A 27,741-nucleotide genomic window follows, 5' to 3' on the forward strand; every position below is an offset into this window, starting at 1 on the left:
GGCCTCTCGGGCATTATCACTTAAGTCAGCTGTGGTGGATAACAACGTGAATGTATGGTTTCATTTATTAAAATCAGCTCAAATGAATATCATGGATTGCCTTTATTTTGTCTGAACAGTGTCCTGCAAGTGATAAATAAGAACGTTGCCGGTCAATATGGCATTTAGACCGAACGACTGGGTCGCGTCCATAGCTACAGAACAAAAAGAACGAACGACTGGGTCGCGACTCTAGCAACCCTAGATTTGTGTCGGGACTATATCTTGTGGAAGGATGAAATAGTACGAATAAATGTATCAAAATAACTTTTAATGAAAATATGTCGATCATTATTTCAATACGTTGGTAACCCATTGTTAAAAGCAATTGATGGGAACTTCTTCACGCGATGTGATTGAAATGCTTAATATCAAATGTTTAAGTGATAATGCCAGCTTCTAGGGCATTATCACTTAAACATTTGATATTAAGCATTACAATCACATCGTGTGAAGAAGTTCCCATCAATCGCTTGGCGACAGACTCTACTCAGAGAACCAAGGCTACATCCGTAACCCAACGTTATGTTAGCGGGCACATGGCGATGTCAATATTGATGCAGTGAGACGAGACCGAGGTCAAGTCAGTTTCAGGTTGGATATTCGACGGATATTCAAATGTAGTTTTCCTTACGTCCACCAACAGCAGTTAGGGACGTCAACATAGTGGCAAATCACATTTTAATATGTAAATTGCTCTTTAACCATTACTCCAAACACTTTCAAAACTGGTTGTAGCTAACCCGATGGCATAGACACACATTGCACACCCTTTAGTTTGTCCAATTTCATCTCACATGATTTTACATACATTTTTCAAAATGTAAAATTTTAATAGCTCCTTGGTCATGTGACCTGGTGACTTCAAACAAGATTCAGAATGTCCACTGACTACCCTTCTTTATTGCACACCCTTTAGTTTGTCCATTTTCATCTCACAAGATTTTATTTTTCAAAATGTAGAATTTCAATAGCTCCTTGGTCATGTGACCTAATGACTTCAAACATGGTTCAGAATGTCCACTCAGTGGGCCTACACATTGCACACCCTTTAGTTTGTCCATTTTGATCTCACAAGATTTTAAAATAATTTTTCAAAATGTAGAATTTCAATAGCTCCTTGGTCATGTGACCTAGTGACTTCAAACAAGGTTCAGAATGTCCACTGACTACCCTTCAATATTGCACACCATTTAGTTTGTCCATTTTCATCTTACATGGTTTTACATGCATTTTTCAAAATGTAAAATGTCAATAGCTCCTTGGTCATGTGAGCTAATGTCTGCTGACTACCCTTCTATATTGCACACTCTTGTTTGTGTACTTTCATCTCATGCTATTAGACTTAAATCTGTAAGCTTTGCAGGCCTTCATTTTACGTGGGTGTTAATTATTAAAAAAAATTTATACATTTTTTTTTCCATCCTCGCAATAACTATCTTTCACATGGACACTGAAAAGATCCGCAAATGGCTGAATGTGGTATGGATCAAGGACAGGAAAGGTGTTTAAACAGAGGTGCTTAAAGGAAGGCGCACAGGTAGGCCTCATGCAAAACAATGTTTCATATGCTCCTTTTAATCACAGTAATAGGCAGTGATTTGTCAGTCACAGTGAGCTTGATAACGTGATAGAATCCTTTTCATAGCATTACTTTCATATACTGTACATTAAGACAAATCCTTCTATGTTGAGTATTAGAACGCAGTTTACAGAACCTGATAATGACTTAATATGAGTGCATTCACAACAAGCCACCTGCAGACAACTTACAAAACGCAATATTGCATTTGAGGGTTTGTTTTTCTGATGAAAATAGTTATTTGATGCATGGCCTACTATTTCTAACTGGGAAAATACATTCCTATGTCTTTTGTGAGTAAAATCCCTTTCCAAAATTGATTTAGGTACATTTTTGTGAAGAGGTATGACGGTTGTGATATGGTCATTTAATAGTCAAATCATTTAAGGGATCAATACATTTCTATATTGCTTCCCCAGTATCTGCATGAACCATTAGGCCAAGTGTTTTTGGTTGACCCTGCTGGACAGAAAGAGGAGGAGGAATCGGAACACGCTGCATTCAAATGCAGGTCTTAGTTATTCCATTGTACTGGATCTAATACATATTAGCATTTTACATACATTCATAAGTGTAATACTTTTTTATGACATACTGTGAAAAACTCTTGGCTGCTGGCTCTGTCACTTTCAGACATGCGCAGAGCAGACTTGAACCACAGGGGTTGTCTGTAAAGAGAGAGTAATCCAAAAGGCACAGACACACCCCTTGACTTTCAATTGGCAGCGTTGACCTGTATGTATTCTCTCCTGATTGGCTCTGTGGTGCACAGTCTGGCAGTCTGATTAAAGTGCCAGAGGTATGAGGAGAGACATCCTCCTTTGTATTTATGAGAACAAATATTTCCTAATACTTTGGATCCTATTCTTGGACAGTTAGAAGACACAATGCATCAATGCAAACATTTTTTTATTACTAATTACTGTCCATGAGTAACCTTAACCTTGTGGGTCTATGGGTGTTTGGCCTATAAAGTGCCAACTCAATTCTACCACTGACTAGTCTCTCATGCCCCTATGAACGGGGACACAGGGCAATAGTTTGTAATCTAAACCAGCCCTTTTATACTGGAGTACACTAACCCCTAATTGGGTCTCTTTTCTTGACACATAGTAGCAGTATACCAGATAATAAGTCAAGAAGATCAAAAAGTAGATTGTTGTAAGGGTGTATTACGTCCTGTGCTGGCAACATTATCATATCCATTCTGGATTCTGAGTGGTAAAATCATAGCTGAAAAATGGCTCTATGTACTGTATGTGTATACATTTTCCGCCAAGACAGAACTGCCAAAGGGGGTGGAGTTGCAATCTACTGCAGAGACAGCCTGCAGAGTTCTGTCATGCTATCCAGGTCTGTGCCAAAACAGTTTGAGCTTCTACTTTAAAAATTCACCTTTCCAGAAATAAGTGTTTCACTGATGCCGCTTGGTACAGACCCCCTCAACCCCCAGCTGCGCCCTGGACACCATATGTGAATTAATTGCCCCCCATTTATCTTCAGAGTTTGTACTGTTAGGTGACCTAAACTGGGATATGCTTAACACCCCGGCCGTCCTACAATCTAAGCTAGATGCCCTCAATCTCACACAAATTATCATGGAACCTACCAGGTACAACCCCAAATTCGTAAACTCGGGAACCCTCATAGATATCATCCTGGCCAACCTGTCCTCTAAATACACCTCTGCTGTCTTCAACCAGGATCTCAGTGATCACTGCCTCATTGCCTGCGTCCGTAATGGGTCCGCAGTCAAACGACCACCCCTCATCACAGTCAAACACTCCCTAAAACACTTCAGCGAGCAGGCCTTTCTAATCGACCTGGCCCGGGTATCCTGAAAAGATATTGACCTCATTCCGTCAATAGAGGATGCCTGGTTATTCTTTAAAAGTGCTTTCCTCACCATCTTAAATAAGCATGCCCCATTCAAAACATTTAGAACCAGGAACAGATATAGCCCTTGGTTCACTCCAGACCTGACTGCCCTTGACCAGCACAAAAACATCCTGTGGCGTTCTGCATTAGCATCGAATAGCCCCCACGATATGCAACTTTTCAGGGAAATTAGGAACCAATATACACAGGCAGTTAGGAAAGCAAAGGCTAGCTTTTTCAAACAGAAATTTGCATCCTGCAGCACAAACTCCAAAAAGTTCTGGGACACTGTAAAGTTCATGGAGAATAAGAGCACCTCCTCCCAGCTGCCCATTGCACTGAGGATAGGAAACACTGTCACCACCGATAAATCTACGATTATCGACAATTTTAATAAGCATTTTTCTACGGCTGGCCATGCTTTCCACCTGGTTACCCCTACCCCGGCTAACAGCCCTGTACCCCCCACAGCAACTTGCCCAAGCCTCCCCTATTTTTCCTTCACCCAAATCCAGATAGCTGATGTTCTGAAAGAGCTGCAAAATCTGGATACCTACAAATCAGCTGGGCTAGACAATCTGGACCCTCTCTTTCTAAAATTATCCGCTGCAATTGTTGCAACCCCTATTACTAGCCTGTTCAATCTCTCTTTCGTATCGTCTGAGATCCCCAAAGATTGGAAAGCTGCCGCGGTCATCCCCCTCTTCAAATGGGGAGACACTCTAGACCCAAACTGTTTCAGACCTATATCTATCCTACCCTGCCTTTCTAAGGTCTTCGAAAGCCAAGTTAACGTGTTGGGGCTAGGAGGCAGTATTTGCACGGCCAGATAAAAAACGTACCCGATTTAAACTGGTTACTACTCTTGCCCAGAAACGAGAATATGCATATAATTAGTAGATTTGGATAGAAAACACTCAAAAGTTTCTAAAACTGTTTGAATGGTGCCTGTGAGTATAACAGACCTCATATGGCAGGCCAAAACCTGAGAAGATTCCATACAGGAAGTGCCCTGTCTGACAATTTGTTGTCCTTCTGTTGCATCTCTATCAAAAATACAGCATCTCTGCTGTAACGTGACATTTTCTAAGGCTTCCATTGGCTCTCAGAAGGCGCCAGAAAGTGGAATGGGGTGTCTGCTGTCTCTGGGCGAAGAACAGCAGGAGAATTTGTGAGTGGTCAGCCTGGGAACAGTGACACTGGAGATGCGCTTCATGAGAATTCTATTTTTTTTTCTTTCAGCCTTTGAATGAATACAACGTCGCCCGGTTGGAATATTATCGCTATTTTACGAGAAAAATAGCATAAAAATTTTAAACAGCGTTTGACATGCTACGAAGTACGGTAATGGAATATTTTGCATTTTTTAGTCACGAAATGCGCTCGCGCGTCACCCCTCGGATAGTGATCTGAACGCACGAACAAAACGGAGCTATTTGAATGTAACTATGGATTATTTGGAACCAAAACAACATTTGTTGTTGAAGTAGAAGTCCTGGGAGTGCATTCTGACGAAGAACAGCAAAGGTAATACAATTTTTCTAATAGTAATTCTAAGTTTGGTGAGCCCCAAACTTGGTGGGTGTCAAAATAGCTAGCCGTGATGGCCGGGGTACTCTCTTGACATAATCTAATGTTTTGCTTTCGCTGTAAAGCCTTTTTGAAATCGGACAATGTGGTTAGATTAACGAGAGTCTTGTCTTTAAAATGGTGTAAAATAGTCATATGTTTAAGAAATAGAAGTTATAGCATTTTTGAGGTATTTGTATTTCGCGCCACGCGATTCCACTGGCTGTTGACTAGGGTGGGACGCTTGCCCAGGGAAGTTAACAAACAGATCAGCGACCATTTCGAATCTCACCGTACCTTCTCCGCTATGCAATCTGATTTCCGAGTTGGTCATGGGTGCACCTCAGCCACGCTCAAGGTCGTAAACGATATCATAATCGCCATCGACAAAAGACAATACTGTGCAGCCATATCCATCGACCTGGCCAAGGCTTTCAACTCTGTCAATCACCGCATTCCTATCGGGAGACTCAACAGCCTTGGTTTCTCAAATGACTGCCTCGCCTGGTTCACCAACTACTTCTCAGTTAGAGTTCAGTGTGTCAAATGGGAGGGCCTGTTGTCCGGACCTCTGCCAGTCTCTATGGGGGTGCCACAGGGTTCAATTCTCGGGCTGACTCTCTTCTCTGTATACATCAATGATGTCGCTCTTGCTGCTGGTGATTCTCTGATCCACCTCTACGCAGACGACACCATTCTGTATACTTCTGGCCCTTCTTTGGACACTGTGTTAACTAACCTCCAGACGAGCTTCAATGCCATACAACTCCTTCTGTGGCCTCCAACAGCTCTTAAATGCAAGTAAAACTAAATGCATGCTCTTCAACTGATCGCTGCCCGCCTCTGCCCACGCGCCTAGCATCACTACTCTGGATGGTTCTGACTTAGAACATGTGGACAACTACAAATACCTAGGTGTCTGGTTAGACTGTAAGCTCTCCTTCCAGACTCATATTAAGCATCTCCAATCCAAAACTAAATCTAGAATCGGCTTCCTATTTCGCAACAAAGCATCCAAACATACCCTCGTAAAACCGACTATCCTACCAATCCTTGACTTCGGTGATGTCATTTACAAAATAGCCTCCAACACTCTACTCAGCAAATTGGATGCAGTCTATCACAGTGCCATCCGTTTTGTCACCAAAGCCCCAAAGCCCCATATACTACCCACCACTCTCGTTGCCTGGCCCTCACTTCATATTCGTCGCCAAACCCACTGGCTCCAGGTCATCTATAAGTCTTTGCTAGGTAAAGCCCCACCTTATCTCAGCTCACTGGTCACCATAGCAGCACCCACCCGTAGCACGCGCTCCAGCAGGTGTATTTCACTGGTCACCCCCAAAGCCAATTCTTCCTTTGGCTGCCTTTCCTTCCAGTTCTCTGCTGCCAATGACTGGAATGAATTGCAAAAATCACTGAAGCTGGAGACTCATATCTCCCTCACTATCTTTAAGCATCAGCTATCAGAGCAGCTTACACATCATTGCACCTGTACGTAGCCCATCTGTAAATAGCCCATCCAACTACCTCATCCCCATATTGTTATTTATTTTATTTATATATATATATATTTTTGCTCCTTTGCACCCCAGTATCTCTACTTGCACATTCATCTTCTGCACATCACACTCCAGTGTTTATTTGCGAAATTGTAATTATTTTGCCACAACGGCCTATTTATTGCCTTACTTCCCTAATCTTACTTCATTTGCACACACTGTATATAGACTTTTGTATTGTGTTATTGATTGTACGTTTGTTTATTCCATGTGTAACTCTGTGTTGCTGTTTGTGTCACACTGCTTTGCTTTATCTTGGTCAGGTCGCAGTTGTAAATGAGAACTTGTTCTCAACTGGCTTACCTGGTTGATTAAAGATGAAAAAAATACAAATACTGTATTTAGGATTGTCTTATGTCCGTCCTACATGTAGTGTTGGTACATGGAATATTCCTCAACTGTATATATCATAAATTGCTATTGCAAATAGAAGTATTATGTTCAACAACTTACATTTTCAGATATTATTTTGACAAACACACTTTTGGTGCTTACAATTCATTCTCTATTGTCATAGAGTTGGTGGACACTGTCATCTGTCATCTTTATGATATGACTTTCTTTAAGCACGTACTGATGAAACTGTCACTTCATATTTTTTTCTTAAAGTCTACAAACGCTCTACATTTATTCACTCTGTGATAGTGTTGGATCCTGTATGCTACTTTTATTATTGTCCTGTAAATGGTTCAGTGGCTATAATTTAGGCTGTGTGTAGAATGGGGAATACAGGAAATTACCGCTACTAATAAATGACTACTATATTATAGTGATATGGAAAACAGCATACAAATGTGGCTTGTGTATCCATTTGCCTATAACTAATCATAATTCCATTAATTTTACATAAAAAAGAGAACTTCAAAATGAGAAGATCCTGCCATGGAAAAGACGACTGGGCGGACATAAAGTGGAAAGGAGGGGAAATAACTCACACCATGCAGCAGGACACCTTCAGCTGTGGGGTCTTTGTAATGCAGGTTTGATAGTTATATTTTCAATAATGAATAGTTAGCTGTTATGTGACAATTAGGTCAAAAACTCTATTTTAAGTTGCACAGAACTTCCCCAACATCCCCTCCCAAATTGATATGGAACCTTCAAAAACACATGGAGCAACTGCGAAAAGAAATGGCTGAGGAAATACTAAAAATGTCTGGTATGTAATGACATTTAATTCAAAGTAAATGTAAATTCTTTATTTTTATGTAGTTGTGGGGGACAGCCATATGTTCAGTTCATGCCTATGATTTCAGAGTTCAACAAAGCCAGCAACTGCTTCATGTGTGCCACTGATAAAGAACCTGGATGTGGCCCAAAGACTGACTGGGTTAGTAACTTTATTTAACATGTTTATAATCTTTTGACAACAGTGACGGCATGTAAGACAATTTATGATATAACACAATGGATGGCTAATTCGTCATTCGTCATACTGCATTGATATTTGATATTATTTATAACGTGTTACGCTTTGTTTTGATTGAATGTTTTGCATGCCAACGGTGGGTCCATGTGCTGTGCCTAAGAATGAAGACAAAAGAGTTCAACAGAGTAAAGAACACAAACTGGAAGTGCAGTCTTTGTTGTTGAAAATGTCTGCTATACCCCATCCACACTGAAGAGGCTCTGAAATGTACATCAACCAGGGATAAAGAGAAAGTTAACACTGTGAAATGTTTCATACTTAATTGATGTTAAGTGTCTGTTGACATGTTGGAAAAGATTAAAGGTCTACAATTTCTGCTTAATTTGTCAATATTCAATTTTTATTCATTGATTTACTGGCCAGCATTACTGTGGTTACATGTTCAGTATATGTATTGACCAGCAAACCCACTGCAGCCTACCTCACTAGCTCACTCTCCATCCCTGCTTTGGACAATTAACAGCATGACTCTCGTACTTTACCCTTTTCCTTTATGGTTGATATTAACGACGGAAGGAGATATTATCTGTCTCTCTCCTATTGTGTACCACTGTTAAATACTGTGGAAAAATAAAAAACAGGGACAATAAATACTTAGAACTACCAATTATTGTAGATAAATATTAAAGAAAAGGGTAAACACAACACTGGACTGAACCCCCTAATTGTCAAACTAATATTAATGTACAACAATATAGAAGATACATCACTAGAGGTTATGCAATATGGGTGTATTTCCACTGCATGCTTCTTAGGTGTGTAATTGACATGACCAAGGAGCTATTGCAAATTTGAAACTATGAAAAATGTAAGCTAGACCACGTAATTTTACAGTACACAAACAAGAGTGTGCAATATAGAAGGGTAGTCAGCGGACATTAGGTCACATGACCAAGGAGCTATTGAAATTTTACATTTAGAAAAATGTATGTAAAATCATGTGAGATGAAAATAGACAAGCTAAAGGGTGTGCAATGTGTAGGCCCACTGAGTGGACATTCTGAACCTTGTTTGAAGTCACTAGGTCACATGCCCAAGGAGCTATTGAAATTCTAATTTTTGAAAAATTCATTTAAAACCATGTGAGATAAAAATGGACAAACTAAAGGGTGTGCAATATGTAGGCCCACTGATTGGACATTTTGAACCTTGTTTGAAGTCACTAGGTCACATGGCCAAGGAGCTATTGAAATTTTACATTTTGAAAAATGATTTTAAAATCTTTTGAGATGAAAATGGACAAACTAAAGGGTGTGCAATGTGTAGGCCTACTGAGTGGACATTCTGAACCTTGTTTGAAGTCACCAGGTCACATGACCAAGGAGCTATTGAAATTCTACATTTTGAAAAATTCATGTAAAAACATGTGAGATAAAAATGGACAAACTAAAGGGTGTGCAATGTGTAGGGCCACTGAGTGGACATTCTGAAACTTGTTTGAAGTCACCAAGTCACATGACCAAGGAGCTATTGAAATTCTACATTTTGAAAAATTCATGTAAAACCATGTGAGATGAAAATGGACAAACTAAAGGGTGTGCAATATAGAAGGGTAGTCAGTGGACATTCTGAACCTTGTTTGAAGTCACCAGGTCACATGACCAAGGAGCTATTGAAATTTGAATGTAAAAAACATTGTACTTTGTTTACGCTCCCTAACTAATTAAACTTGGAATACAAAATGCTGCTCACATTTTCACATTTATTAGCTTTGGAAAGCGAATTAATGTCCAAATTGTGAAAATAAGACCTGTGCAATGTTGTGCACAATTTTTCCAACATCATGACACTTATTTGGAGTCTGTGGCTCAGTGGTTTGAAAGCTATTGAGGTTTGAAAGCGCGAATATCCGCCGAACATCCAACTTGAAACTGTCTTTACCTCGGTTGAGACAAGGAACTGACAGTGGTGAGGTTTTCAACTGCACAAAATTGGTCGGTTGGTCGGTTTTTATTTGCATTTTCTCACGTTACCTCTGAGTTTGCTTTTCTATAGACACCTACCTTTCCAATGTTATTGCGGGTGAAATGGGCTTGCCCTATACAGAGATCCCATTAGCTTTGACAGCTTTACATACACACTGCAGGCGTAGAGATGTTATACAATCTGTGCAATGTACAGCAGCATGAATTATTTTGGTAAAATATGTTTTAAAAGCCTGTCATCATTTTGTCTAAAACATGCTGCCCAGTGCCCTGAAAATAAATTCCATACATTCCTAATGCCATTCCAATTATTTAAATTGGACTGTAGGCTAGCTTTCAGCTGGGAGGGGAAGAGGAATGCATTTCTTTAGTAATAGCTCCCTGGAACAAAAGGAGACACTATTGCATTGCATTTCAACAAAAACTAATTTGCATAATAACGCTTACGTCACTTGTTGATCTGAGGAGATTCCCTCTGATAGGACATGAAATGTATTTCATTCAGATGATGGGGCGGCAGGTAGTGGTTAGTGTTGGACTTGTGACCGAAAGGTTGCAAGATCGAATCCCCAACCTGACAAGTTAAAAATCTGTCGTTCTGCCCCTGAACAAGGCAGTTAACTCACTGTTCCTAGGCCGTCATTGAAAATAAGAATTTATTCTTAACTGACTTGCCTAGTTTTATAAAGATAAAATCCTAACTTAATGACACACTAAAGCACATAGCTGTAACCGATCGTTACTGACCAAACCTTTAAAGTAGAATTAGAATGTTAGCTGTGGCTATATGTTGTCAGTCTGAGTCCTGTTCCGAGCCCCAGCTGTTACTGTGCCACATCTTGTTTACAGCAGGGGCAGAGGCTATGGTTGACCTAGTTGCTGCTGACAAGCCTAGGGGCCATCATCACAGACATGGAAACACACACACACACACACACACACACACACTGTAATTGAATTTGTATGTTTCTAGACACACGCCCCACTGTGATAGAATGGAATTAAGCAGGTAAATTCCATGCTAACAGAATGCTGAGACTCCGATTTTTTACATTCTAAATGTTTAACATTTTTACAAAGACGCATTTACTTGAACAGTGCAGATGCAAAGTTTGGTAACAGAAAGACGGCACAAACCGTTCTTCTGTTACCAAACTTTGGATTTGCACTGTTCTTCAAATGTTTTTGAAAAATGTTCAATGGAAATTTTTAAAAGTCGTCCTTGTGCATAGAGTTGTATGGTTTGTTTAACTTTGCAATCATTGGTTTTTGTTTGGCATACATTTTAAATTGAAAACTCAGAGTCTCGGCATCATTACCGTGGAATTGCCGAGCAGTCGGATGCTTGATCATTTATCTGAACATAATGGCAATGTGATTGTGTCTTAACCTACACACTGAGCAGCAGGCAGCCTAGCGGTTCAGAGCGTTGGGACAGTAACCAAAAGGTTGCTGGTTTGAATCCCGAGCTGACTAAGTGAAAAATCTGTTGATGTGAGCTTGAGCAAGACACAACCCTAAGTTGCTCTGGATAAGAGCGTCTAGCTAAATGACTAAAATGTAGTGCTTTTCCTCAAAGTTCTTCTGAATAATGGGACCACAACTTCAGACCCACTGGCTCTCAGCCTCATGTACTTCACACACGTCATGACTAATGCAGTGAATTTCAGACCTGAAGATATTGTGTCATTATTGCCATTTATATTAAACATGTTGGAAATCATTTAAAAGTTCCAGACAAAGCAATCACATTTACAGTATAAATCATAATACAGCATCAATACATATTTTGTTGAGTGAATAAGTAGGTCTCCTTTTCCATTCAACAGAAGTAAACAGAATAGAGTAGTCAACATCAACAGAAACAACAGTATGTCCTCAGGGGTGAGGAAAGTCCCACCCACCATTGTCTGTCTGTGAGGATGGCTATGATTGGTCCTTGTCTACATCCTGGGTCCGCCCACTGCTGCTCAAATCACCAATCAGGTCATCCATCAACTGCAAACGGGCACTCCTTGAGGGCGTTGGAAAAAGTGAGTGAATACTTGGAGTAAAAAAGTGTGTGTGTTTGTTTTGATGCCCATGGAATATACCATTCTGCCAGTTGTAGTTCATACAGATCTCTGCGCTCCCTCCTCCTCCTCCTCCTCTCCCAGACCGTTTCTCCTGCCAATCCCTGCATGGCGATGATCAGAGCTCCAGCCAATCCCTGCATGGCGATGATCAGAGCTCCAGCCAATCCCTGCATGGCGATGATCAGAGCTCCTGCCGGCACCCTGACAAGAGATGACATGAGCCGAGCTGACATCACCTTCATTCCAACATGTCAATGTTCTGCGTCACATTAAATTCTGTCACTGTGGCTGTCACTTACTCTCAGACTGTTATACAATACAGAGAGTTTGGCCAACTTCAGAGATGGACGCCATGTTGCTGCCTCTCTGAGCATTTCCTGTTATCGACTACACCTCTCATTCCAACCCTCCTAAACTCAGCTTAGCATGAAGAGCTGTGGTGGCTATCACTCACTTAGTAACCCGCCCCGCCCCCATCACCTCATCCATGTGTCAGGACTATGAAGGAGGTAGGGGCAGACATTTGGAGCGTGATGCGTTATCTGATTAGCTGCCTGCTTTCATCCCCCCACACCCACGTTACACCTGGCTGCGGCTGTGGGTGCTCCCGGGACTGTTTGCACACATCAAACACACAGTCCAGGTGGCTGGGCACTGAGGCAGACATGGACAGCGCTCTGCTTCGCTCTGGAGACACAGCAACATGGATGTTGGATCACATACAACCAGTCCATTACTACACTAAAAACCTTCACTGACACATTAGATATACATACAAATCAAAAGGGGGAAGAGAGGCAGGAGAGGAAAAGGATGGAGAAGACAGGTGAAGAGGAGAGGAGAGAAGGGACTAGTGCAGCAGAGATAGAGGGGGCTGGATGGAGATGAAACGCTGGCGTAACAATGGGTTGGTAAAAATAGAGGGGCAGCTGCTGCCTTGGCCTCCGTCCCTGCTCTACTGCCCAAAACACAACCCTCTGCAACGCACATGAGTCCCTCTGGCACCCAGCGCATGGCTAGGGGGAGGGCAGCTGGGTAGCAGAGGGGTTGCAGGGAGGGGGCGCAGCTGGCAGCCAGAGACTTTCTTCTCACATTCTTCAGGCTTCATAGTTCATTTTTTACCCTGCAGTATCTGGCTCCCTCAAACTGCTCCTCAAACCTCTTCTCCACTGTAAACACTATTAGTCCAGGTAACCACTTTGTTCAAAACCAGTCCGTTATTTTGCCACTGAAAACCCTTATATCATCTCACCCCATGGTTACTCCTATGGCCGTGCCTGCCACCAGTCCCCCGAGACCCAGGTTCAGCCTGAATAGGCCTCCTGTCACAGCTGCTCAAACCCACACAGGCAGGAATGTCATACTCACAAAATCACACTTACCAAGTGCCTTCAGAAAGTATTCATACCCTTGACTTATTCCACATTGTTGTGATACAGCCTGAATTCAAAAGAAACAATTCTCACCCATCTGAACACAATGCCCCATAATGATAAAGTGAAAACATGTTTTTAGAAATTAGCAAATGTTTTAAATGAAATACAGAAAAGTATTCACACTCGTGTCAATACTTTGTAGAAGCACCTTTGGTGGGGATTACAGCTTTGAGTCGTGTTGGGTATGTCTGGATCAGCTTTGCACATCTAGATTTGGGGATTTTCTCCCATTCTTCCTTGCAGATTTTTTCAACCTCTGTTAAGTTAGATGGGGAGCGGTGGTGTATTTCCACAGATTTTCAATGGGATTCAAGTCTGGGCCACTCAAGGACTTTCAGTCTTGTTCTGAAGCCATTCCAGCGTTGCTTTGGCTGTCTTTTCCCCAGTCTAAGGTTGTTTGCAATGAAGCAGGTTGTCATTAATGATTTGCCTGTATTTGTCTCCATTAATTGCTCCCTCTGTTCTTACCAGTCTCCCAGTCCATGCCGCTGAAAAGCATCCCCATAGCATGATGCTGCCACTACCATGCTTCACGGTAGGGACGGTGTTAGATGGGTGATAAGCTGTGCCTGGTTTTCTCCAGACATAGTGCTTTCCATTCAGGCCAAATCATCAGACCACAGAATATTTTGCCTTACGCTCCAAATCTTTCAAGTGCCTTTTCGCAAACTCCAGGCGTGCTGTCATGTGCCTTTTTCTCAGGAGTGGCTTCCGTCTGGCCACTCTCCCATAAAGCCCAGATTTCCCAATGATGGAGACCGCTGTGCTCTTGGAAATGTTCAACACGCTCGAATTTTCTTTATACCCTTCTCCAGATATATGCCTCCTCACAATTCTCTCTCGAAGATTTACTGTTATGCACTGTCAACTGTGGGACTTTATATAGACAAGTGTGTTTCTTTCTAAATCACGTCCAAACAATTGAATTGGCCACAGGTGGACTCCAATCAAGTTGTAGTGACATGTCAAGGATGATCAAAGGAAATTGTATGCATCTGAGCTCAATTTGGAGTGTCATAGCAAATGGGTGTGAATACTTATGTAAATTAGATGTTTTTCATTTTCAACAAATTTGCTGAAATATCTTAAAACATGTTTTCACTTTTTCCATTATGGGGTATTTATTGTGTGTAGATGGGTGCCAAAAAATATATTTAATCCATTTTCAATTCAGGCTGTAACACAACATGTAGAATAAGTCAAGGGGTATGAATACTTTCTGAAGGCACTGTAGGAAAAGTATATTCATTATTAGCGTTTTCTTATCTAATAAATGATATTATTAACTACTAATATATATATATATATATACACACACACACACACACACACACACACCAACAATTATTTCACTAGGACCCATTTATACTAAAACACTATCATAATGACATTTTCCTAAATCACAAGACTCATATACAGTACCTTCAGAAAGTATTCAGACCCCTTGACTTTTCCCACATTTACATTACAGCCTTATTCTAAAGTGGATTAAATAAATAAATATCCTCAGCAATCTACACACAATACCCCATAATGACAAAGCAAAAATAGCTTTTTTTGTGCAAATGTATTAAAAAACAGAAATACCTTATTTACATACAGTGCCTTGCGAAAGTATTCAGCCCCCTTGAACTTTGACCTTTTCCCACATTTCAGGCTTCAAACATAAAGATATAAAACTGTAATTTTTTGTTAAGAATCAACAACGAGTGGGACACAATCATGAAGTGGAACGAAATTTATTGGATATTTCAAACTCTTTTAACAAATAAAAACTGAAAAATTGGGCGTGCAAAATTATTCAGCCCCCTTAAGTTAATACTTTGCAGCGCCACCTTTTGCTGCGATTACAGCTGTAAGTCGCTTGGGGTATGTCTATCAGTTTTGCACATCGAGAGACTGACATTTTTGCCCATTCCTCCTTGCAAAACAGCTCGAGCTCAGTGAGGTTGGATGGAGAGCGTTTGTGAACAGCAGTTTTCAGTTCTTTCCACAGATTCTCGATTGGATTCAGGTCTGGACTTTGACTTGGCCATTCTAACACCTGGATATGTTTATTTGTGAACCATTCCATTGTAGATTTTGCTTTATGTTTTGGATCATTGTCTTGTTGGAAGACAAATCTCCGTCCCAGTCTCAGGTCTTTTGCAGACTCCATCAGGTTTTCTTCCAGAATGGTCCTGTATTTGGCTCCATCCATCTTCCCATCAATTTGAACCATCTTCCCTGCCCCTGCTGAAGAAAAGCAGGCCCAAACCATGATGCTGCCACCACCATGTTTGACAGTGGGGATGGTGTGTTCAGGGTGATGAGCTGTGTTGCTTTTACGCCAAACATAACGTTTTGCATTGTTGCCAAAAAGTTTGATTTTGGTTTAATCTGACCAGAGCAGCTTCTTCCACATGTTTGGTGTGTCTCCCAGGTGGCTAGTGGCAAACTTTAAACGACACTTTTTATGGATATCTTTAAGAAATGGCTTTCTTCTTGCCACACTTCCATAAAGGCCAGATTTGTGCAGTATACGACTGATTGTTGTCCTATGGACAGAGTCTCCCACCTCAGCTGTAGATCTCTGCAGTTCATCCAGAGTGATCATGGGCCTCTTGGCTGCATCTCTGATCAGTCTTCTCCTTGTATGAGCTGAAAGTTTAGAGGGACGGCCGGGTCTTCGTAGATTTGCAGTGGTCTGATACTCCTTCCATTTCAATATTATCGCTTGCACAGTGCTCCTTGGGATGTTTAAAGCTTGGGAAATCTTTTTGTATCCAAATCCAGCTTTAAACTTCTCCACAACAGTATCTCGGACCTGCCTGGTGTGTTCCTTGTTCTTCATGATGCTCTCTGCGCTTTAAACAGACCTCTGAGACTATCACAGAGCAGGTGCATTTATACGGAGACTTGATTACACACAGGTGGATTCTATTTATCATCATTAGTCATTTAGGTCAACATTGGATCATTCAGAGATCCTCACTGAACTTCTGGAGAGAGTTTGCTGAACTGAAAGTAAAGGGGCTAAATAATTTTGCACGCCCAATTTTTCAGTTTTTTATTTGTTAAAAAAGTTTGAAATATCCAATAAATTTCGTTCCACTTCATAATTGTGGTCTCCCCTGACCTACCCCGGTCTCCCCACTGCCTACTCCTACCCTTACTTTTATTTATTATTCTTAACTGTATTTTTTTTTAAACTGCATTATTGGTTATGGGCTCGCAAGTAAGCATTTCACTGTAAGGTCTACACCTGTTGTATTCAGCGCACGTGACGAATAAAATTTGATTTGAAGACAATGCAGGAGTGGCTTCGGGACAAGTCTCAATGTCCCAGACAGAGCCCGGACTTGAACCCGATCTAACATCTCTGGAGTAGAGGTCGACCGATTATGATTTTTCAACGCCGATACCGATTATTTGAGGACCAAAAAAAATCAGATACCGATTAATCGCCCGATTTTTTTTATTTGTAATAATGACAATTACAACAATACTGAATGAACACTTATTTTAACTTAATATAAACATCAATAAAATCAAGTTAGCCTCAAATAAATAATGAAACATGTTAAATTTTGTTTAAATAATGCAACAACAAAGTGTTGGAGAAGAAAGTAAAAGTGTAATATGTGCCATATAAAAAAGCTAACGTTTAAGTTCATGGCTCAGAACATATGAAAGCTGGTGGTTCCTTGTAACATGAGTCTTCAATATTCCCAGGTAAGAAGTTTTAGGTTGTATAGGAATTATAGGACTATTATAGGAATTATAGGACTATTTCTCTCTATACCATTTGTATTTCATATACCTTTGACTATTGGATGTTCTTATAGGCACTTTAGTATTGCCAGTGTAACAGTATAGCTTCCGTCTCTCTCTTCGCCCCTACCTTGGCTCGAAACAGGAACACATCGACAACAGCCACCCTTGAAGCATCGTTACCCATCGCTCCATAAAAGCCGCGGCCCTTGCAGAGCAAGGGGAACAACTACTCCAAGTCTCAGAGCAAGTGACGTTTGAAACGCTATTAGCGCGCACCCCGCTAAATAGCTAGCCATTTCACATCGGTTACACCAACCTAATCTCGGGAGTTGATTGAGCCGTTTATGACTTCAAGCCGATGCTTGAAGCACAGCGAAGAGCTGCTGGCAAACGCACGAAAGTGCTGTTTAAATGAATGCTTACGAGCATGCTGCTGCCTACCATCACTCAGTCAGACTGCTCTATCAAATAATAGACTTAATTATAACATAATAACACACAGTAATATGAGCCTTTGGTCATTAATATGGTCGAATCTAGAAACTATCATTTCGAAAACAAAACGTTTATTCTTTCAGTGAAATACGGAACCGTTCCGTATTTTATCTAACGGATGGCATCCCTAAATCTAAATATTCCTGTTACATTGCACAACCTTCAATGTTATGTCATAATTATGTACAATTCTGGCAAATTAATTACAGTCTTTGTTAGGAATAAATGGACTTCACACAGTTCGCAACGAGCCAAGTGGCCCAAAAAGCTGCATATACCCTGACTGCTTGCACGGAACGTAAGATAAGTGACACAATTTCCCTAGTTATAAGAAATTCATGTTAGCAGGCAATATTAACTAAATATACAGGTTTAAAAATATATATTCGTGTATTGATTTTAAAGAAAGGCATTGATGTTTATGGTTAGGTACACATTGGTGCAACGACAGTGCTTTTTTTCGCGAATGTGCTTGTTAAATCATCACCCGTTTGGCGAAGTAGGCTGTGATTCGATGAGAAATGAACAAGCACCGCATCGATTAAAGATAAACTAGTAATATCATCAGCCATGTGTAGTTAACTAGTGATTATGTTAAGATTGATTGTTTTTTATGAGATAAGTTTAATGCTAGCTAGCAACTTACCTTGGATTCTTGCTGCCCTCGCGTAACAGGTAGTCAGCCTGCCACGCAGGCTCCTCGTGGAGTGCAATGTAAGGCAGGTGGTTAGAGCGTTGGACTAGTAACCGGAAGGTTGCAAAAACGAATCCCCGAGCTGACAAGGTAAAAATCTGTCGTTCTGCCCCTGAACAAGGCAGTTAACCCACCGATCCTAGGCTGTCATTGAAAATAAGAATGTGTTCTTAACGGACTTGCCTAGTTAAATAAAGGTGTAAAAGAAAAAAAAGTAATATTATTATTTCTAAAAAAAATCGGCCACAATCGGTGTTCAAAAATACCGATTACCGATTGTTATGAAAACTTGAAATCGGCCATTCCGATTAATCGGTCGACCTCTACTCTGGAGAGACCTGAAAATAGCTGTGCAGCAACGTTCCCCATCCAACCTGACAGAACTTCCCAAATACAGGTGTGCCAAGCTTGTAGCATCATACCCAAGAAGACTCAAGGCTGTAATTGCTTCCAAAGGTGCTTCAACAAAGTACTCAGTAAAATGTCTGAATACTTATGTAAATGTGATGTTTCTGGTTTTGCTTTGTCATTATGGGTTATTGTGTGCAGATTGATGAGGGAAAAAAAAAACATTTAATACATTTTAGAATAAGGCTGTAACCTAACAAAATGTGGAAAAGTCAAGGGGTCTGAATACTTTCCGAAGGCAATATATACAGTACCAGTCAAAAGTTGACACCTACTCATTCAAGGGCTTTTCTATATTTTTACTATTGTTTACATTGTAGAATAATAGTGAAGACATCGAAACTATGAAATAACACATATGGAATCATGTAGTAACCAAAAAAGTGTTAAACAAATCAAAAATATATTTTGTATTTGAGATTATTCAAAGTAGCCACCCTTTGCCTTGATGACAGCTTTGCACACTCTTGGCATTCTCTCAACCAGCTTCATGAGGTAGTCACCTGGAATGCATTTCAATTAACAGGTGTGCCTTAAGTTAATCTGTGGAATTTCCTTCTTAATGCGTTTGAGCCAATCAATTGTGTTGTGACAAGGTAGGGCTTGTATACAGAAGATAGCCTTATTTGGTAAAAGACCAAGTCCATATTATGTCAAGAACAGCTCAAATAAGCAAAGTGAAACAACAGTCCATCATTACTTTAAGACATGAAAGTGAGTCAATCCGGAAAATTTCAAGAACTTCAAAAGTTTCTTAAAGTGCAGTCGCAAAAACCATCAAGCACTATGATGAAAATGGCTCTCATGAGGACCGCCACAGGAAAGGAAGACCCAGAGTTACCTCTGCTGCAGAGGATAAGTTCATTAGAGTTACCAGCCTCAGAAATTGCAGCCCAAATAAATGCTTCACAGAGTTTAAGTAACAGACACATCTCAACATCAACTGTTCAGAGGAGACTGCGTGAATCAGGCATTCATGGTCGAATTTCTACAAAGAAACCACTACTAAAGGACAACAATAATAAGAAGAGAGTTGCTTGGGCCAAGAAACATGAGCAATGGACATTAGACCGGTGGAAAATGTGAGATTTTTGGTTCCAACCGCCATGTCTTTGTGAGAAGCAGAGCAGGTGAACAAATGATTGCCCCATTTGTTGTTCCCGCCATGAAGCATGGAGGAGGTTTGATAGTGTGCTTTGCTGGTGACACTGTCGGGTGATTTATTTAGAATTCAAGGCACACTTAACAAGCATGGCTACCACAGCATTCTGCAGCGATACACCATCCCATCTGGTTTGTGCTTAGTGGGACTATCATTTGTTTTTCAAAAGTACAATGACTCAACATTCCTCCAGGCTGTGTAAGGGCTATTTGACCAAGAAGGAGCGTGATGGAGTGCTGCATCAGATGACCTGGCCTCCACAATCACCCGACCTCAACCCAATTGAGATGGTTTTGGATGAGTTGGACCGCAGTGAAGGAAAAGCAGCCAACAAGTGCTTGGCATATGTGGGAACTCCTTCAAGACTATTGGAAAAGCATTCCTCATGAAGCTGGTTGAGAGAATGACAAGAGTGTGCAAAGCTTTCATCAAGGCAAAGGGTGGCTACTTTGAAGAATCTCAAATATATAATATATTTTTATTTGTTTAACACTTTTTTGTTTACTACATGATTCTATATGTGTTATTTAATAGTTTTGATGTCTTCACTATTATTCTACAATGTAGAAAATAGTAAAAATAAAGAAAACCCCTTGAATAAGTAGGTGTGTCCAAACTTTTGACTGGTACTCTGTGTCTTATGAATTATTACAGTAAAGTACTTGAATAAGTGTGGGTGTGTATAATACATTGAGGCATCCTCTCCATTTGAAGTAACTCATCTCCTGCTGCTGCGTAGTGGCTAAGGGAATACTTGTCTCTGCACACAGACAGGCCTGTGCTCACAGAACACACACACACACACACACACACACACACACACACACAGAGAGAAAGAGAAAGAGAATCAACCAATGTTAATCAGCACAGGAGAACAAACTAATATAGTGGCCACAGAGGAAAGAGTCCCATAGTCATGTAGTCATTGTTTACTGGAATAATGTGACGAAGGCTGCCACTCTCCAGCTCCACCTCCAGCCGTACCTCACAAAGCCCCGGATGGCTGCGTTATGGGCAGAACGCTGGGGGAGAACAACGACAACACAGAGCCTCCATCAACACAAGACAAACATAAAATACGAATTAGACAGACACAATGTGCTTTCGCTGCACTTGGGAAAACGTATACAAAAGCATTGACATCGTATTGCATTTATGTATGTAGTGGCCTGCTGTTAATTCACAACCGCAGACACTCACCACAGCTTCCACCCGGCTGTGGTATATCTCAGCCTGGTGGAGCAGGATGAACCTCTCCCTGGCGTGCCAGGGGGCAGGCAGCCCTCCGTAGATCATGCCAGCCAAGGCGGCAGCTAAGGTACTCTTCACCACGCTGGAGAGCTCTTCTGGATACTTCTGCATTTCACTGGGAACACAGGGAAGGGGTGTATAAACAAACTTTAAAATCAAACAGAGAATTTTTAGACCATTTTTAAAGCCCAGTAAGGCAAGGATGCTTATGCTACACTAGAATTCTGGAACCTTCTAAACTAACTGGAACCTTCTAAACTAAGTGCAGGCTGGAAAACTCATCCGCTGCACTGATAAGCAATGGGGAGTGCTCCCTGATGGTCATGGGTTTACTTGACTAAGCCACAAACAATAGGAGAGAGGCATCACGGTCATAACTTACTCCCTGTCGAAGAGATCCTTGATGCGGTCCCATCCAGTGTCTGGGAACTCTGGCTTGCCCACGAGGCTGGGCAGAGGGGAGGGGATCCGATCTGTACCGGGGCAGGCGTCTCACTGTCAGCTGCATGGACCCTGGGGAGGAGGCGCCCCAGGGAGGGCATGGCTAGCTGGAGGAGACCCCACAGTGGTCCAGTGCAGAGGCTGCCTACTGACATGGGGCTGGGGACACCCAGGGCCGTTCAGGAGGATGCATCATGAACGCTTCACCAGCAATGGGAGCTGGATCTGAGAACCCATGGCCAGGAGCTAGGATGTTACAGCTAATCCTTTTGCTAAATAAATGTCCTTTGGGCAGATGAATAGAGAGCAAATGGACAAAATACATACACAGTGCAACAGCTGTTTTAATACCGCATCTGACATTGCATAGTCATTGTTGATATATGCATATTATGTCTGTATGAAGTAGAGTGTGCAATATTCTAAAATAGAATACCCATTGTACATTTCCAGGGTTGGTATTTATTGTTATGGAACTTTAACACTTGCTGGAACATTGACAAATAATGTCTACACTGGTTGGAAGTTATGACATATAGGTCAACAACACCCAAGCCGAAGTAGAGGTGACCACTTATGTAGCTATCGTACGAAGCAGACTGAACGACAAAACGATACAATGTTACGTTTGCATACAAATGGAGCAGGTGAGGTGACACGGTTACCAAAGACGGTACATGTCTTCACCGTAACTTCCAAGTTCTCAAAGCATATTGTTCCATGCGAAGAAGCAGCGAGATAAGGGGGATTCATCATGCTAGCTGTGTAAGCTAACTTGTTCAGCAGTTCCGTGCTTTATAAAGCAAGGTCTATTATTTGTCTGACGTAGTTAAGCATAGTTATATTACAGACTACGTTTGAACAGTTAAATTGTTTACTGGAGTATTTTACCTATTTAATCTGAAATGTTCTTGTAGTTGGTCTTTCCCACCTGCTTCTGCTCTCCACCGGCACACCGCTGAACTGCTAGCTGGTAAATTGAAGATATCTAGTTGGAGAGCACCCCCTTCAGGTGGAGGACCAAATATACACATTATTGGGAGACCATTCTGAATTGACTTGAGATTTGAGGTGTTTATTAGAGGTGAAAATGATACATTCGATATAAAATGTTATTGCATCATATCACAACATTGTCATTGTGTTTCATGCCAAAAATAGCATCAATTACTATTAATTAAAGGCCAACAGACAAACCAAAACTATTCCACTGACTTCACAGGTGAATCAACCTGCCCATGATATTACCATCTCTGTGCATACAATACTCTGACTAACCATGAAGATCACGTCATATGTTTTGACCACAAGCTGAGCTTAGTCTTTTGGCATTGTACCTCTTACTCAAGACAATACACAGCACAAAGTATCTTACATACGTGTGTGCCACAGCTGTAGAATCAGAGAACACATACATTCTACAATGGGAATACTAGAACATATTCAACATTTCAGTGCCATTATGGCTTATACTCATCTTCTCCAAGGCAGGTCCAAGTAAAGTAGTATAATGACAGTGTGTTTGACAACATGGCATTCTACATTAATGAATAACATTTTATTGGCACTGAGTGTAGTTATTTACTGCTTAATATGTAATGTTTCAAGCTACATCATATCAGTATATGGCAATGGTAGTGCATTGTTCTTCTTAAACAGAGGCAACACTCTGAGGTGAGGAGTGTTTTGGTTGCGTTTGTAGTTGAATGGACCACGGGCAATAAAATGGAAGACGTAAGTATCAACTCCTGAGCAGCATACAGGGCTTCGGTCACCCACTAGAGGGCAGTACGGGAAAGCAGATGGAAAATGGCCTTTTAGGTGTAATTTCCCAGAAACAACAAATTTCATTGATTTTTCACACAATTTCAGTGTGGGGTGAGATAGCAGAAATCAGTTGATGGCAAACGCTATCAAGCTCTTCCTAAATCCTCTACTCTAAGTTCCTTTCGAGGCGTAAAGTCACTGATATTTTGAGCATGGAAAGACTAAATACCAGGCCTGGGTTAAAATACATGTGTATTTGATCATTTGTTATTTAAATACTTAAATACAGAGAAAATAAGTATTTTCAAATAATGTGGCCCGAATCAACTACTTCTATTGGGATTATTTGAAAGTACTTACTATTTGAAAGTACTGTATTTTCAGAGGGGTTGGGTTAAATGCAGAAGACACATTTCAGTTGTATAAGTGAATAGGTATCCCCCTTTCATATACTAATTTCAACAACAACAACAAAAATCTAATACCTGGGCTAAATGCATGGGAGTGTATTTGAGTATTTTCAAATACTTTTCAAGTGTATTTCCAAATACATTCCAATATTCAACTACTTGTCTTTTCAAAGAAAAATATATTTGAAAGTAATTATAATACCATAAACAGTATTTGAACCCAGGTCTGCTAAATACAAACTGTAAACTTTGCGATAGAACCAACATATACAGTATCCGACTCTTTCTGTGTGCTAATCCCAATGGTAATTTCAATCCCAAAGAGCCGCTTTCTTTTTACAGCGTTTTTCCAACTCCTAAATCGTCTATAACACAATACTTTAAAAAAGGTACTCCATTACATCTAACCCTATGGAGAATCTATGGGGAGACCACAGCCTAAATGTGAAGACCAGCAATTCCTCATTCTAAGACCAGCATTAGGGACATTAATAAGCAGTGTGAACAAATATCAATCTGCCGCTATCTATTGACTGGATCTCCATATAGTCCATACAGAGTGACCCCTCCCCCCCTCTTGCTCGGTCACAGTTCTGTCCTCCCATGCTTGTGGATGACCTGATTGTAGTTAGTCCTCCTCTGGAGTTTATACTTGAGCAGCCCACCAAACTCAGTGAGGAGTCTCTCGCAGTAACACGACACGTCCTCCATCCTCAGGTGTTCCAGGATGAACCGTTGACCCCTGGAGGCAGAGGTTGGTCAACTAACATAAGTCAACAATATCAATAGTCTGATTATTTAGCATGCTGCTGTACAAGCTGTGAGAAAACAGACAGACTGGTTACATTAACTATAGCCATTCTTTCTAGTTCACAACCCAGCTTGTTACCTAACGGGAATCTCTTGAGCTATTTCATCGTTTTCATTCAAACTGTAGCAGTTCCCTGGTAAGACAGAAAAAGGGGACATCATTATAGATATAACAGAGAACATTCAGATATTAGACAAACCACATATTTCACTACACTGCCCATGGAGCAGGTTGACAGTTGAACAGGTGAACAGTTATGACACACAGCCAAGCCAGACAGGTCACCTGAGGTCAGAGAGGTCCTGTTTGACAGGGATGTAGTGTACCCGGGGCAGCAGCTGGGGATAGAAGAACTCCAGGATGGAAAACCAGAGAGCCACACAGGAACAGGTGCTTGAGGCGGAAGCTGGCCGCCACGCCCCGGAAGTTGAACAGGTACCTGAGGGGCTAGAGGTCAGATGATGAGGTAGGAATTGTGGTGGAAATCACAATGTGTACAGGGTAGTCCAGGGTAGTCCTGTGTGGCTCAGTTGGTAGAGCATGGTGTTTGCAACGTCAGGGTTGTGGGTTCAATTCCCACGGGGGACCAGTACGGGGGGAAAAAAATGTATGAAATGTATGCATTCACTACTGTAAGTCGCTCTGGATAAGAGCGTCTGCTAAATGACTAAAATGTAATGTAAAACTGTAAGGATAAAGTTAACCCTGTCCTTGGTAATTGGTAGTCTGTAACGGTGAGTTAATGATTTGGAGCCCTGGCCTGACATGTAACTGACGCTGACGATGCACACCTGTAGTATTTCATACCATAGCTGAAGGTTTAAGATAAATAACCAGGGTTAATTAACAGACCTTTGAAACAGGTAACGGAAGTTTCCCTCTCAAGTCATGAAAACCAGGGCCGTATTTTCTCAGTCAATCTAAAAATCTCTGAAGCTAAAAACATTTTTTTAGGCTGACCTGGAAAACGCCAGTGAGTGTCAGAGAGTGACGCCACATCTATGCACTTGATGTAAAACATTGTATACACAAAACCAAGCGCAATGCAATTCCACCATAATATCCTGTTCTTACTTGTATTGACAGTGCTCCACCAGGGGAATCTCCTGAGCTGGTGGTCTACCTAGTGTGTCCTAAGAAAAAAATAAGAAGATATTGAACAGTTGTTGATATTGCGGTTGAAAAACATAGCACTGCTCTCAGTGCATTCAAGCGGCTGGTAGCCTAGTGGTTAGAGCGTTGGGCCAGTAACCGAAAGGTTGCTAGATCGAATCTCCGAGCTGACAAGGTAAAAAAAAAAAAAACTGTTGTTCTGCCCCTGAACAAGGCAGTTAACCCACTGTTCCTAGGTCGTCATTGTTAATAAAAATGTGTTCTTAACTGACTTGCCTTGTTAAATAAAAAAGCCACTGTCACACAGACATTTGCATTGGTAGTTCCAGACGGACCTTCTCAGACTTCCAGGCCTGGTTCTTGGTGTACTCAGCATCCACCAGGTCTGGAGCCTCTCTGGACAGAAGGACCAGGGGGTCCTTCTCAGGACTAGTCCTGGAGCCTCTGAAGTATCCTCTGGACTCCTTCCTCTTCCAGGGCCACTGTGCAGAGTGTTTGTGAATAACAGAGAAAATGATCTGGTAGTATAAAATACAAATGTTTCCTTGTAACACAAGTAGGTCAAACCTACTTTATGAGGTCCCATCGTCCTAGTCCAGTGGGATATAGAACGATGGATACATGATGTCCTTGTAGTCAACAGTCTAAATGCACACAACACACTTTCATTTTACACTAACAAATGCCATCACATTGGACAACAACTCTTTTACTACTTCCAACAAATATATCTAATTTACAAAAGTAAAAACATATTTCTAAATAACATAAACAAGCAACACTGTTGTGTGTGTGTGTGATGAGGACATGCATGGTCGCAGAGCTGACCTTACTGAAAGACTGGACAGGCAGGATAGGCTGCACCCAGCCTGGTACCTGAGGGTATTCCCGCACATTCACCACCATCTCCACGTCTGGCAACTTGTCAATCACCTGCAGGATGAAGTGCTCCACCCCACTACAACTAAACCAATCAGAGAGACAGGCGGCTGAGACATGACACTACACCTAAACCAATCAGAGAGACAGGCAGCTGAGACATGACACTACACCTAAACCAATCAGAGAGACAGGCAGCTGAGACATGACACTACACCTAAACCAATCAGAGAGACAGGCAGCTGAGACATGACACTACACCTAAACCAATCAGAGAGACAGGCAGCTGAGACATGACACTAAACCTAAACCGACCAGATAGACAGGCGGGTGTGACATGACACTAAACCTAAACCAATCAGAGAGACAGGCGGGTGAGACATGACGCTACACCTAAACCAATCAGAGAGACAGGCAGCTGAGACATGACACTACACCTAAACCAATCAGAGAGACAGGCAGGTGAGACATGACACTACACCTAAACCAATCAGAGAGACAGGCGGGTGAGACATGACACTACACCTAAACCAATCAGAGAGACAGGCGGGTGAGACATGACACTACACCTAAACCAATCAGAGAGACAGGCGGCTGAGACATGACACTACACCTAAACCAATCAGAGAGACAGGCGGGTGAGACATGACACTACACCTAAACCAATCAGAGAGACAGGCGGCTGAGACATGACACTACACCTAAACCAACCAGAAAGACAGGCGGGTGTGACATGACACTACACCTAAACCAATCAGAGAGACAGGCGGGTGTGACATGACACTACACCTAAACCAATCAGAGAGACAGGCGGGTGAGACATGACACTACACCTAAACCAATCATAGAGACAGGCAGCTGAGACATGACACTACACCTAAACCAATCAGAGAGACAGGCGGGTGAGACATGACACTACACCTAAACCAATCAGAGAGACAGGCAGCTGAGACATGACACTACACCTAAACCAATCAGAGAGACAGGCGGGTGAGACATGACACTACACCTAAACCAATCAGAGAGACAGACGAGACATGATGACTGTATCATATTAAC

At 41.5% G+C, this 27,741-nt stretch overlaps 2 long non-coding RNA genes and 1 pseudogene across 2 annotated transcripts; all 3 read right to left on the reverse strand.

Moving 5' to 3' along the window:
- Positions 1–11,663: 11,663 nt before the first annotated feature.
- LOC123723815 (uncharacterized) lies at positions 11,664–15,068 on the reverse strand. Its single transcript, XR_006759987.1, has 2 exons — positions 12,078–15,068; positions 11,664–11,998 (listed from the first exon to the last, which is right to left on the reverse strand). It is a non-coding gene; the product is annotated as an uncharacterized lncRNA (long non-coding RNA).
- A 5,733-nt stretch (positions 15,069–20,801) lies between these two features.
- Positions 20,802–21,987, reverse strand: LOC106575316 (complex I assembly factor TIMMDC1, mitochondrial-like; annotated as a pseudogene).
- A 791-nt stretch (positions 21,988–22,778) lies between these two features.
- Positions 22,779–27,421, reverse strand: LOC123728160 (uncharacterized). The gene is made up of 5 exons (XR_006759988.1): positions 26,139–27,421; positions 25,765–25,823; positions 24,976–25,137; positions 24,769–24,823; positions 22,779–24,621 (listed from the first exon to the last, which is right to left on the reverse strand). It is a non-coding gene; the product is annotated as an uncharacterized lncRNA (long non-coding RNA).
- Positions 27,422–27,741: the final 320 nt, after the last annotated feature.

Source organism: Salmo salar, chromosome ssa17 (assembly GCF_905237065.1).
Source record: "Salmo salar chromosome ssa17, Ssal_v3.1, whole genome shotgun sequence".
NCBI lineage: Eukaryota > Metazoa > Chordata > Actinopteri > Salmoniformes > Salmonidae > Salmo > Salmo salar.